Source organism: Daucus carota, chromosome 7 (assembly GCF_001625215.2).
Source record: "Daucus carota subsp. sativus chromosome 7, DH1 v3.0, whole genome shotgun sequence".
Taxonomy (NCBI): Eukaryota; Viridiplantae; Streptophyta; class Magnoliopsida; order Apiales; family Apiaceae; genus Daucus; species Daucus carota.
Genome location: NC_030387.2, coordinates 27,909,658 through 27,922,485, shown reverse-complemented (window position 1 = coordinate 27,922,485; position 12,828 = coordinate 27,909,658). Strand labels below are relative to the sequence as shown.

The following is a 12,828-nucleotide window of genomic DNA, read 5'->3' as shown; positions in this document are numbered from 1 at the left end:
GTTCCCAACATACCCTAATTACTAATTTATAACCCGCAATTACAACAAATTTTCTATGCTCGGACAAAATCAAGCAAGTGTTTTCCCATCGAGTTCTTATGCAGGTCAAGGACTTCATCTTGTCTTTGCAATGTACTGTTGAAAACACTAAGAGCTAGTTTAGCAAGAGAAGGGTCTGATTCTTCTCCAAGAAATATTGATAGATCAAACAAGCATTGGAGTATGAAAATTAATTCTCCAGTCAAATAAGATCCAGTATAAAGAACGAGTGCACCCAAAACATTGAAATCAACGAATCATTAGGCTCGAATGGATATAAATCTCCAATCTTCAGTCGGTAGGAAAACTATGCTCGAGTACAGTTATGAAATTGAACACCCAATTTTCAATTAGTGGCTTAACATACGGATGTACTAAATATGAGTTTAAGAGGAAGAACCCAAAAATATAAAATCAATAAAAGCCCAAAGTAAAATATAAATAAATGCATAATAAAGAAGCACAAAGCCAATACGATTGAGCGATAACATGAATAGCTTAATGATTGATCACAATCATTTACAAATCATCCAAATATAAACATATCTATTAATTCTTACTCGCATTATGGTCAATTTCAGATACATAAATGGTGCAACGAATACTTTCGTCTCTTTGAGGCTTAAAAAGTTTTTTCACTTATCCGCTTACTTCCCCGGTTGAAGTTAGTTCTTCTCTGTTGAAATATTCCAAAACTAAGATATAAATCATATTGACATTGTAAAAATAAAGCTTATGGATGTATAATTTGTTATTCACTGTAGTTTTTTTGGACATCAGAAACGGGGGCATTGACCAAAAAGAGAAAGCACAAACTCACAAAATTACAGCATATGACAACCTCACATAGAATTTCTATTCATATACCTGTTAAAGATTACAACCATCTGCCAAATGTAGTGTAACGGCCTAGATAATTAGGTATTTGTGTCATGTTTACCACTAATTCACACAATTAGCTTGTGACTTTATGTAAAACATGAAGTTTGTCCGGAACAAAAAACACAACAAGAAAATTAAGGCAAAAAAATAACACCAAAAAAAATACCTCATCCAGAAGTTGCAGATGATATCTATTTATATGAAGGTCAAATAACAATATAAAGTAACCATCTAATCCTAGATACTTTGTTATTGCAGCGTCACTCTCCCATGATTCACTCTCGAAACCAAACATGGAGTTAAACCAACCCGAAGGAATCTTTCGAGGAACAGAGCATTTCTGGTTCATAAACTCCGACATCTACAATAAACAAATTTGCACAACAGAATCATAAGCCTCTACCACTCTTACAAAAGTCAAATGGCCTAATAAAAAGAGAAGGATTTACCTGATTAAAATCAAGAATATGTGACTGATATCGAGTTCGATCTCCTTTGCCACATTTGATGTCAGTTGAGACATCATCAAACTGTCTGAAACCTGGTACTGACAAATGCCTGGTCTGGTCTTGATTCAGACAGACTAAACTAGCTTTACCTTTGCATTATTTGAGTCGAAAGTCTGAGGTTAAATCAAAACCTTTGCCAAGTCTTTAGATGCATGAAACGAATACAAAGAAACTATCAACAATTGTGTTTACTAATGTATGATCAAAGATCCTAAGTCGAATTATAGACCAAGCTAAAAGGCAGATATCACAAAAATAAGACAAACTTTACCAATAACAATAATATTAAACTGGATAACTCTACTAAAACGATTCTTACCAATAACAATAATACTAAGTGTCTAAATCACTTGCATTATAAGTTTTACATAGAAATGAATTTAAAATAATTTTAATATAGATCTAGTTAGTAGTCAATGGATTGTGTAAGATAAGCTGAAAGGCTACGGCAATGCAATTGGCTTCTAACAATAACGGTATACAGAGTGTAAACAACACTCTTATACATAATCATAAAAAAGAAGTTATAAGAAGATTTCATATCATTTACACTATATTCAATTGATATATTCTATTTATTATAATCTAAAATATTAATGACCTACTATTTTTAAAATATAACCAACATATAATTAATAAAAGTCGAATATCTTGTTTAGAGGAGATCAATCTTATAGCAACTTATCTAATATATAGCTTCCTTAATGGTTCAGAAAATATAATAGTTTGAAATATAGGATAGATCCATGTAGTTCCTGAACATAGATATTGCATCACTGAACATGCATACATATATAAGACGATTGGTGCAGTTATTAAGAACACCGAGATGAATCTACAGTGTAGATAATGTCATAGAGCAGTAAAATATATAGCAGCTACGGATTGGATAATAACATTACAGTTAGACAATAGCAGCAGTGTCTTTTGTACTTTCGTTTCTAATGTGAAATTTTTATTAGAAATGGGTCCATATCTTTGTAGAATAAGTGGAGCCTGTCTTTTAATTTAAGTGCCTTGTGGAAAGTTAATGTGGTAGGTCAATATTGGAAATTCCCCTGCATTTTTCTTGTCATAACTGCCTTCTGCATTCTAAATATGATGATTATACATGTCAAATCCAAGACATAGGAACAGAGTATTTAATCAACAAAACCTTTTATGTATTTGCAAATAAGCAGGGGAAGAGTTTGTTGCTAAGGCCTTATTTAGGATTAGTAGCTTTTAACAACATAACAAGACTGTCATTTGCTATGAAAAAAGGCTTACCCGTCTCATCTGCCTTCAACTCATGCTTCTTTTGTGACTGCTGAGTTTTGTATTTTTCAAGAATGGCTTGTCTCCGCCTTCTACTCTCCTCTTTAATCCTGCTAAGATCTTCTTCTTCCTGTTGAGCAAGTTGCATAAAAATTGTTTCTTTATAATCTTCTTCTTCAACATCATCTCTGCAGTAAAAAATAATATTATATACTATCCTCGTGAAGTTTCCACCTCCAAAATGACTATCACTAAGCTTTTAAGAAATATAACCTGTGTAATTTTTGAGTGCTCCTCTCTAAGTAATCAGTCTCATAGCTTTGAATTGGCTCATTTTCTGCATTATTCCTTACTCTGTCCATGTACTCCTTATCATCTGACCTCTGGCGCCTGTGATCATTATGCCTTTCTTGATCGCCAATGTTATCAGCATCATAATATTTATGGTAGCTGATATCTTGATCATACTCTTTCTCCCTATCTCTATTTCTTTCTTTGTCCCTTCTTTCTCCCTCTCTCCTCCTCCTATCTCTATCTCTCTCCCTAATCCTTTCTCCCTCTCCCTCTCCCTCTCATTACTCATGTCCCTCCTCCGCTTCCTCTCCCTCTCCTTATTCCTGTCCCTTTTCCGCTCCCTCTCTCTGTACCTCTCAGTCTCCCTCTCTCTATTTTTTTTCCCTGCTTCTCTCCCTCTCTCTGTTTTTTTCCATCTCCCTACTTCTCACCCTCTCTCTGTTCTTTTCCATCTCCCTGCTTCTCTCCCTCTCTCTCTTATCCTCCCTCTTCCTCTCTCTATTTCAACTTATCAGAAAAACGTATTGAATAACAAACAGAAAATGAGAGTGATTCGATCATTGGAGAAGAATAAACCTAGTCCGTTTTCTGCAGTATTTGCTTTAGTTTGCAAAACCAATATCCAGCCGTAGATAGAATTCTAACGGGAGCCGTTTTTTAAGTAATAGTCCAGTGACCAAAAAAAAAAGACCAAACCAAAAAACGTGAACAAAAAGTAGGATTACAAATTATACCCTTGTTGGCTTATTATACTATACTATATATATATATATTATGGATATGTGAAAGAGCGGTCGTAAGAGAAGTAGAAAGCTGAGTTCTACTACCAAGAACCCTAATTTCACTCCGAAAGATGAGTGCAAATAGAGACACCAAGTTAAAAATATTTGATACTAATTACACACGTGGAACTAAAAGATCTCGCCCTCCAAATATCAAACATCGCACCTAAATGATGCCACATCTACTTGATTGTGATAATGTCGAGAAGTAATTATTTCACAGCAATGTTTTCTTTTGTTTTTTTCTTTTTTGGAAAATAATAGTAACATTTTCTTGTAACGCGTTTGAAAATATTATGATAAACTAACCATTTTGTTTTTGTTTCATGCGACAGAAATGGAATATTATACTATTACTTGTCTCAAATTCGTTTTTTATGAACTTTTTTCATATTCGGGCTTGATCTCAAGTTCAATAAGCCATCAAATTCACAAATTATTAACATATGTTCTTTAACTTATGAACGAGCAGCTCTCAATTCGAAACAAACCGTCAAATCCACGAATTGTTAACAAACCGATATTTAACTTAATCGCGAATAACTCTCGATTTATATACTCCTATTATTATTATTTTTTTGTAAAGAAGAAGAGTAGTGTCTATAGATCTTGATCGGCACGAAATGATGCTGGAGTAGTGGTCCGTTTTATGTGATTCAGGAATAAAAAGTTGAAAAGTACTTTAAATGAGCGTGACCCTTGTGGTTGGATTCTTCTTCTCTTAAAAGGAAACGCGCAGCCCAGAAGAATATCCAGAAGATGACAAACGCTGAAAGAAATCAAAATATTTGCGATTTCCAACACTTAATTACTTAAAAATTTAAAGAAACAATACCGAAACATGCATGTATATATCCTAAATTTCCCCACTGAAAGGGACCGCACGTACGCGTTATGGTCTGCTTGTTCTCTCTATTCAATTATAAATCCCTTTCCTACACGTATATAAACACACACCGACTCGTAAAGTTTCTTTCACCACTCGGCCCTCTACGCCATACAGATACTTATCTCTTAAGTCTCTCTCTCCCCCCCTCTCTCTCTCTCTCCAGCAGTGTATATATATTGCTAATATACCGGAGATTGAAGAGAAATGGATGAAGTTAACACAACTGTGTGCTGTATGTGCGGCGACGTAGGCTTCTCCGTGGAGCTCTTCCGCTGCAACAGCTGCCTCTACCGCTTCCAACACTCGTATGATCGCTATCTCATCTCTTCTATACATATATTTTTAGGGTAGTTTAATTATCGGTATTTGCTCGGGTCTGTCAAAGGAAGCTACAGTCTTTTTGTTGTTTCTTGAATTAACTGATTCGTAACTGCTTCTCTGATCTGTTTGTAATCGACGTGGGTCAACTCTGATTATGCCTCTGTGTATGCTTTGTTAGAGATTGAATTCTTCATGACTTGTAGTTCCGTTCTGCATTAGTAGAGTAATGATAGCCGTATACTACGGCATTTACATCAAAAATTTAGAATTAATCCGTTTCATCGATAATATGCTGGAATATTTAAACGTTAGGACCATATCTTTAAAAGAGATCATATATATAGAATTCTTAGTGACTTGTCTCGTGCAATATATATGGTATATATGAAGTATAGACGTGTGTATTTGACTATGTAGCTAGGGAATCTGAATCTGAGAAACCACACTGTGTGACCGAAACAAAAGCCTGAAACTTTCTGTTCAATCAAATACAACTTTTTCTATAAGATTTCAACTTTAAGTACACGAGCACACCTTTGATTCCGCTTTCGAAACTTATTCCACCTTTATTGTTAGTCACGAAAGATTCTTGTTATAAATGTATTCAGGAAGACTCAGTTTTAAATGTATAGATTATCATATAATACAATGTAAACGATGTACTTTTTATCTAGTACTATCATATACTTACGTGTTTGGCGCCATATGTACATGAAAAAACATCATAACATGCGAACAGCAACCGTGCTCCATTACAATTAGGCTGTCTAACTCATCATTCGCTATATCTTTTATTCAATCCAGATTCTGGTAATTCGTACTATTATATTAATAGTGTAGAATTATTTATGTAATTCATGTGCATCTGTTCTAATTTCTTGTTGATGTGCATATAAGGACTTCTTTTTTTTTGATTAATAGGTATTGTAGCAACAACTACGTGAAATCATCGGAGCCGACTGAGATTTGCGATTGGTGTTTAAGTGAGCAGAAAAGTTCTCCGTGCAGCGCGGCCTCGAGCAAAGCCAGTTCCCGGGATGTTGGCAGCATGATCATCACCTCCAAGCCGTCGGAGTATTCGGGTGACAGTAGTCCGACCAAGGGGCACAGCGGCTCCAGCCACATGAGAAAGAATATAATTGTTAGTGGAGTGCCTTCCCCAAGGACTGTTGCTCGCAGGTACAAGCTTCTTAAGGATGTTAAGTGTTAAATTCGAATGATACTGTACCTAAGTTTCTACCTTAGGTTGTTACTCCAAATGATCGGCGCTGCAATAAAATGAGTCTGATCGGTGGTTCTCATGTTTTCTAATATGCGAAACAATTTATGTAAAGAAGTCGTACATGTATCATGTAACTAATTAAGACCTAAGCAAAATATTTACAATCTAGTGATGTGATACTGTGCATTTAAATAATTAGAATCTGACCGCAAACTCGGTAATAATAATATTGTACATCCAATAAATAGTCTGGTCGGTAGTGTGTAAATCACCGATTTTCTAATATATGAATAATTTAGGTATAGAGTCCTGCATGTATCATGTAACCAAAGACCAAAGCAACGTCATGTAACAAATGATCTAGACAAAACATGATATAGTACATGCAACTTTATTTAGATCTTGGAGGCATGTGCTTGAAAAATGGCTACTTGAAAGGATGATATTAAATTGTGGTAGTGCATGAATCACATTTTATCTCGTTTGATTGGAGTTTTTCCTCTAGTAGACGAGTACGTATGCACGTGGTACTCAAGTCCAAGTTTCCTTAGTAGTCGGCAAATTAATGCTCGCAGCTGCTGTCTCGAAATTAGGAGTCTCGTGTTTGAAATTTTTGTGGTCTTGGGTAACAATATATAGTACTTTTTCTGCACAATACAATTCGTGAACATTTTTTAAATAATACCTTGCATCTTGTAAATTAAAATGTTCCTGGTCTTCACTCTTCATGCTGTACATATAGAACATACAGAATCCATGCACAGATAGAGAATGAATTACATAATGAGGGTGTTTCGCCGGGGTTTGAAAGCCCACTTTCTCGTTTTATAAGTTTTAAGCATTTATTTGTACCGTGTAGAAAATCAAGAAGTACGTATAAAAAAATTGAGAATACTAGTTTTTGTTTCATGATTTCTACTTTTTTCCAAACATTTTAATCACTTATAAGTTTTAATTTGTTTCCAACTTCCATTTCGCCTTTTTACTTTAAACAAGAAACACTTAATTTTATATTTCACCCAAAAAGCCCCATTGCCCCCGGTCTTTATAATCAAATCGTTTGATTTTTAATACATAATTCTGATCATATGATTAATATATATCATTATATTTTATAAAAATCATGAATTTTAAAATATTATTTACATATTTTTATTTTATTAAAATAAGGTTAAAATGTAATAAGTTAAATTATGCCTTCAAAATTTTTAGAAGTGTGTTAATAGATATAATAAATTTGATTAAAAATGAGTAAATATAAGAAAATGTAAGAAGTATATGATATTGGGGACGGATGTGGATGAACTTCATGCATGACTGCCCTGTCTAAACACCCGGGTCTACCAAGAGTAGTGCTACATGCACAAAATTGGGTACATAATTTTACACAAAATGACATGGCAATCTAGGTGGGGAGTTTTAATTGGTGCTATTAATGCATGTGCAGCGGGGCCATTCCAATCACAAGTTAACACATACTCATTCTGTGAATATTTCTGTACCCAATTCTGTGCATGTAGCATTTTCCGTCTACCAAATACTCCCTTCATCCCATTTTAAGTGTTCTGTTTTGACTTTCAACAGTCAAACTGACCAAATTTTGACCAAGTATAAAAAACAAAATTGTTATTATTTTTAAAAAATAAAAATTACATTTTATAGTATATTGTATGTACTTTATAATGATATAATTTTTTTATTTTTCAAAATTATATTATATGTGTGAATCTCAATCAAAATTTGATCAATTTGACCATTCAAAAGTCAAACAGGACACTTAAAATGGGATGGAGGGAGTAAAAAACATTTGGGATACTTTTTACACACACATAGGGATTACTTCTTACCAATATAGTCTAGTCTCGTTTTTTTTTAAATCGCTTGTGTCACTCCGATGGCATCAGATCATGTCAATGCAGAGGAAATGATTGCATTTCCATACTATTCAATTCTACATAAGTGAGCTAAGACACCATAATAAAGATTATGGTTTTCTTTGGTTCACTTATTCTAATGGTTTCAATGCACGAAATCTTCTAAAATAAGTGATCCTGTCGATTAGAACCTATAGAGAGAGAACTCCTATGATGAACTGAGGTGGTGTTGAGACTCATCACCGGGAGGTCTCTGTTGCTATTCTTCGTTTTTTTCCCCGATCAATCGATCTCTACATTTCCAAATTACAAATATAATGGTTTGAGGTCCTTTCAAAGTTTAAATAAACAGAATACCTACGCATCCCGGGTCTAACTAATATGTTGGCGGTGCAACGGAATCTCCAACATATCTTAGTTTGTTTATGCGAAATTTTATTATTTTAAAATTTTAGTTGATTTTTGCAAATTTTCTAGTTTGATATATGAAATTAATATGTATTTATCTTTCATTGTTTACTATGATAAGGCTCAAATGAGAACTAGCATGCCATATCTCACATTTACATGTTATATAAATATTTATTATTATTATTGTTTCATTTATGTAAAATAATCACATAATCTTGAATTTTAAATATACATTATATAGAGTATTTATCCAAATTGTAGCTACACGAAATGATCTTATAATCGTCAGCACCCATCAAAGCACGATGTTCTTCGACTCATCATAACTATTGTAGATGGTGAAGATGTTATTAACTGTGAAACAATATTGGGTTATTTATATAAAGAGATGGAAAAAATTGCGGAAAACTGAACAATTATACAATATTTATCTCATGTAACGCGTTGGGATTATTTAGCTACTATGTCCACATAAGCAATATGTAAATGTCCTATAGCATCTAGGTAATATTCAAGTGCGTAAAAGGGCCAGTTATATCACAGTTATTATGTTAGAGTTAAATCATACGGAGTATTATTTGTTATGACTGACCCTTTTATCAGGATTTTGAATCTTAAATTTTCCACTCGTGTTAAGTCCTTAGCTTAAACTATGCTTTCAAATCAGTTTAATTGATGATGCAAACATCCAATTATTTCTGTGCATTTTTAAATTTAAGAATATAATACACTTAACTTGATATTGATAATAGTCCTTTCTTCAGTAGGAACTACACATAATTGATTTTAAAACGTAGTAACAAATAATATCTAAAATATTTTTGACAAACTAAAATATAAGAAAAATTCGATTCATATACTGAAAATAAATATATTTTCAGTGAACTGCCGTGGACATTTCAAAATATGCAACAAAAACTAAGCAACACCGAAGAAATTTCACCATACGGACTGGTAAAATGAAAGTTGAAAAGTACTTTAAATGAGCGTGACCCTTGACGTTGGATTGTTCTTCTTAAAAGGAAAAGACGCAGCCCATGACAAACGCCAGGAAAGTAATCGAAATAATTTGATTTTCCACACTTTTCTGTTGAATTACTCATAAACAACAATAATCTAACATGCATGTATATCTCCTAAATTCAGCAACTGAAAAGGACTGCACGTACGCGTTACGGTCTGCTAGCTTGTTCTCCAAATTCAATTATATATCCCTTTCCCCCACACACCTATGCACTCGGCCAGCACGCCATACATATACTTATCTCTTAAGTCTCTCCCTTTCTCTTTCTTCTATACAAATCTCGCTGCTCCTAATTTATGTTATATAAATCTGATTGATGTGCTTCAAGGTTGAAGAAAAATGGAAGATGGCAAGCCCAGTGTGTGTTGTATGTGTGGTGACGTAGGCTTTTCCGTCGAGCTCTTCCGTTGCAGCAGCTGCCTCTATCGCTTCCAGCACTCGTATGCGCTTTCTCATATCTTTTCTTCGCATATATCATGTATACATATTTTTTTGTGATAGTTTGTCGAATCGTCGGTTATGAATAGTCTACGATGATCCGTAACTAATTGTAAATTTCCTAAGTAGTCCGGAGGACTTAGCCGTTTTTCTCGTAATGATTGCAGTTATTTTTTTTTTGTGAACTTATTCTCCCCGGTTAGAGTTTAAGGATGAAATATATTGTCGGAAAACAAAAGTATATTATAAACCCGCGTATCTGAGTATATATACGGGAGCATGAGAAACGACTGTAAGTTTATAGAGGACAATAGCTCGAAAACTTCTGTTTACTCATTTAATCCAACGCAATTCAAGCCATTGTGCATATGATCAGAAATCTAAGCGTCAAAAATTTAAATATTCACGCACACGTTGATTCCTTTCTCAAATCTCTCTCCTTTATTTTCAGGATGAATTCTTGCTATATATGCTTAGATATACGTATAGAATAACATTCAGTAGTTGATTGACGCATTAGCTTTTTGTCTCAAATCTCTCTCCTTAATTGTCAGGACAAATTCTTGCCACATCTATAGAATGATATTCGATAGTTGACTATCACACATTAACTTCTTCTCTCGAACCTTCCTCCTTAATTGTCAGGACGAATTCTTGCTATATATGTATAGTATGACATTCGGTGGTTTACTCTATGTACTAAGTGTAGTACACGTGAAAAAACATCTAACATGCGAACGGCTTCCGTGCTTGATTCGTTAAATAGGAAAATCTAGGCTGCCCAACTCATCCTTAACTGCATTATCGTTAGCTATATATTTGATTTTTTCTTCTATATCTTACATGTTAGTTTATGTTAAGTCGTCCTATTACTTTAGCGTAGAACTATGTAATCCATGTGCATCTGTCCTTTCTTGATTAAGTTTATTTCGACACATGTATATAATATGCGTATCGAGATCTTGGCATCCGTAAATATATAAATATGTTATTACAATTGCTAATAGGTATTGTAGCAACAACTACATGAAATCATCGAAGCCGATCGAAATATGTGATTGGTGTCAAAGTGAGCAAAAGAGTTCCCCATGCAGCACGGCATCCAGCAAAGCCAGTTCACGGAATGTTGGCAGCATAATCATTACCTCCAAGCCGTCTGAGTATTCCGGTGATAGTAGTCCAACCAAGGGCCATGGCGGATCCAGCTCCGAACAAATGAGAAAGAATCTAAGCATAAGCGGAGCGCCTTCCCCGAGGACTGCTGCTCGCAGGTACAAGCTTCTCAAGGATGTTAACTAAGTTTTTGGCTCCGTTCAATCCGTTAATAGCTGCCGTCAAAAAAAGCAGGATGTGTTGGAGTGATGAGCTTGTTTTTATAAGGAAATTTTGCATAATTATGTGTCCACCATCGATTTTCTAAGACGAAACAATCTTTTGTAAAGGAGTAATAATATATATGTGATACATACGACTTTAAGATGTTGGAGATATGTGGCTAGACATACTGCCTCATAAATGGATGACACTAAGATGTGGTAATGCATGAAACACCTTTAACTATTCGAATTTCCTGTGTGCTAGACGCTTGGTACAAAGCGTCAGTTTTTGTGTAGTGGGCAACTGAAGATCAACTTCAAGGCTGGCTTATCCAAACACTTGGGTCTACCCATCCATTGATTATGTTTCCAAATTGCAAATATATCAGATCAAACGAGCAAAAGACTACCCCCGTTGAGCATAACAAATTTTGCACCAACAAATTTACTTTTGAGTTCGTTATAGTATCTGTAGACTATTTGAGTTGGTTCGTGGAAAATTATAAAAATTTTATTACTTATATGTGCAGAGTTAATTCTAAGTAAAAGTAACTTTTAATATATGTGTTTGTATATAATTTTTGATATTTACAATTTACGGGGATACAAATAATTAATATAATGATAAAATATTATAAATTACCTTTTAAAGTGGCCTTATATATTTTCGTAAAACCAGGTTCAAAAATAAAAATAAATCACTAAAAAAATTAAAATTTTCAACTTCTCGGATTCTGATTTATAAGTCTGGATAGAGATTGACTTATAAATTTTTTGCACAAACAACACAAATAAACTGTTTTTGACTTATAACTACAAAAATTCATTATATCAATAATAGAATATATACACATGATCTGCCGTACTGCAGCTTATAAGCTACTTCCTCCATTTCTTTTTTCTTTTCCTGTTTGTAATGTCGAACTGTCGCTAATTTACATTTAATCTATAAAACTAAATATAGTCATGAGTGATCTTGTTGAATTCATATTCACGAGTACTTTAATACGGTAAAGTTTTTATACTTAATGCTAATACAAAATGAAAGATATTAACGATCAAAAGTGTGTGTTGGCAAACGTGAAAATATAAATAGGAAAAGTATTTAGAGACGGAGGGAGTATATAAAAAAAAGTTTGGTTAAACAGACCCTTAATAATAAATTTTAATTTTGATTCCATTGAAAAATTTACTGTGACAAATTTACTTGTACATTTACAAATTTAACATTATTTCTTTAATTGTATACTTTTTCGATATTCATTCTCTTTTACTTTAATAAGTTAATATGAATCCGGTGGTAGTATATAACTTCAACAAGGATCTTAATTTTTTTCTAAACAACAGTTGACAGAATATATTATCCGGATCGTATTATAAGACATTTGACCGAGAAGAATTATGATCTGGGCGACACAGGTGTTGGCCACAAACAGCAATACGGGTGGCTGATAATTGAGTGGCATGTGGGGCTGAATTTTAAATAATGAACGAGAGCTTGTTCGGTTTTAAAATAATGAAATTAAGGTAATGGCTTGGTGTACGGTTGGCATGATGGTAACTAGCAACA

General features: G+C 33.8%; 1 long non-coding RNA gene across 1 annotated transcript; it reads left to right on the top strand.

Moving 5' to 3' along the window:
- The first annotated feature begins 4,716 nt into the window (after positions 1 to 4,716).
- Positions 4,717 to 6,390, top strand: LOC108194149 (uncharacterized). Its single transcript, XR_010285951.1, has 2 exons — positions 4,717 to 4,957; positions 5,895 to 6,390. It is a non-coding gene; the product is annotated as an uncharacterized LOC108194149 (long non-coding RNA).
- The last annotated feature ends 6,438 nt before the right edge of the window (positions 6,391 to 12,828 follow it).